We start from the raw sequence: 2328 nt of genomic DNA on the forward strand, positions 1-2328 counted from the left end.
TGAGAGATTACCAAATGTACTATGTTTTATAAATGATCCTGTTACCATTTTACTGAGATACTGCTCCAAACGATTCAGAGTGTGAGTGGACTGTTCGGATGATTCAGTCGCGAATCGATTCAGATAGATTTGCTAATCCGTTTAACGACGGTTAATGGAAAAGAACCGACTCAAACGAGTGAATCATTAGCGAATCGCGCATCGCTTGTTCTGATTCTAAACAGGTTACAGACGCGATCATGATTGCGGTTAACAGTTGAAAAGGATTCTCAGGTCGTGATTGGTAATCTCAATCCTCAAACGTATTTATCTGGGACTCGAGACTTAAAATGACGCAAACGTTAAAAACAGGTTGTCAAACCCTGTCCTTCCTTGTGTAGCCTACTAATCTCCATACTTGCTGGAAGACAGTGTAAATTCGGTGAGTAGTATTGTCTATTACCTATATTCAGCCCTATAAAATACAGCTGCTATATATCATATCGACCTTAGTTTTTAACGTAAGAGCGTTCGTGGCCATTTTGAAGTTTAATGTGCAAGCCAAGGCTTCCGGTAGCCGTTTCCAGTTATTTTAGCTGTACAACAGTCTGTTACACTGCTGTATGTTTGCAAACTCGTACTTGGTAACGTTACTATGTTGGTTGGTAATATTATTATTTTTTAAACACTTTGTAGTGCTTTATTATTCTTTTAGTTATTGAGCAGCTAATGAATCATAAGTCTCTCACATAAAAAAACAGTCATGAGGCATCTGTGAATGGTTTTATTTTCAGCAGATGAGCACCATAAACAAATTGCATTCTGTAAGCACTACCAAATTTAGATACCTGTCTGATTTTACTCTGATTTTACTTATTGGTATTCAAGTTCAAGTTTTTCAAGTTTATTTGTGTAGCGCTTTTCACATACAAATCTAGTGCAATTCTGGTGCAATGTAGGCCAAGTGGATTTTCAACTCAGGGCCAAGCACAGCCACTGCAAAACACACACAAAAAACACATTTGTAAATGAAAAGGCTAAATTGAGAAGATACAAAAATCTTAATCCACATTCACACTTGTGCGTCGTCACCTGCAGGATATCCAGCTCGATTTTCCCAGTGTTCTTCTTATCGAACGTTTTAAATATTTCTGTGTAGAGCACAGATGAGCATGTTACAGTAAACCAGCATTAACACATTTTTGTAATCTCTATTCATAGCTATTTATTTCCAGTAATTTAAACTGGATAATCTTCAGCAAAACTTACTGAAGAGCATTTCCAGGCGAATCAGGCAGCCAACAAAGCAATCAAAGTCAATGGCATACTGCTGATTAGCATAACGTGAGATTATCACCTCAAGTACCTCATTGTTCAGCTGGAACCCTGTGGAAAAGCAAATACAACCATTAATGCACTCCTTATTATGACCACTTTTAGAAGAAATGAATGACTATATTGTCCTCAATGGTCTGACTAACCATAGACTCATTACCTGCTTCTTTCACGGCATCTCTCATCTCATGGGAACTCATAGTGCCTGAGTTGTCTGTATCATGCTTCTTAAAAACCTCCTGGTGAGGTATGACAGAAAATCCACATTAACTATTTAACATCACTAAATACAATGAAGAATTTTCTGAACTTTAGTGCACACAAAGTTGTTGCTCTGTAGTAGGGATGCAAAATAGATCTGTACCATGTTGATTATCAGCTGATATTACAAATTTTCATCTTTGATTTACACCGAAATATATATTATACCAAATATTTCTGGATCTTTTTCCACAGTATATGAAACTCCACAAGGCCGAGTTTGCTGCTGCCATCTTTCTGGACCAAGGTCAAGGGTTATAGGAGGGTTATCATGATTAATTTGGTTGCTGTGTTTGTACATGAAATTATTAAAAATATTAACTTAAACTCTCAGGGGGGCTTCAAATAAATATTTAAAGGGGTCATATGATGCGATTTCAATTTTTCCTTTCTCTTTGGAGTGTTACAAGCTCTTGGTGCATAAAGAAGATCTGTAAAGTTGCAAAGACTAAAGTCTCAAATCCAAAGAGATATTCTTTATAAAAGTTAAGAGTCAGCCACACCTACCTAAAACGGCTCGTTCTTACACGCCCCCACATATCTACGTCACGATGTGGGAAGATTTGCATAACGCCGCCCAAATGTTCACGTGGTTGCCGCAAGCCCTCCGGACGCTTCTTCGTCGAATCCGCCGGCCTCCGCTCACACTAGCCCACCAGCCGTTCCTCACTCTAGGCCGCTGTGTGTTTTGTTGTGAAAGCGAAACTACTTTGTTTGGCCTTCCAAAAGAGGACACAACTAGAAATCAGTGGT

The 2328-nt window shown here is 38.5% G+C and overlaps 1 pseudogene; it reads right to left on the bottom strand.

Moving 5' to 3' along the window:
• Positions 1 to 768: 768 nt before the first annotated feature.
• LOC107659325 (calpain-2 catalytic subunit-like) overlaps positions 769 to 2328 on the bottom strand; it is an 11397-nt pseudogene continuing 9837 nt past the window's right edge.

The sequence above is a fragment of the Sinocyclocheilus anshuiensis genome, unplaced genomic scaffold (genome assembly GCF_001515605.1).
Source record: "Sinocyclocheilus anshuiensis isolate Anshui unplaced genomic scaffold, SAMN03320099.WGS_v1.1 scaffold912, whole genome shotgun sequence".
Classification (NCBI taxonomy): Eukaryota; Metazoa; Chordata; class Actinopteri; order Cypriniformes; family Cyprinidae; genus Sinocyclocheilus; species Sinocyclocheilus anshuiensis.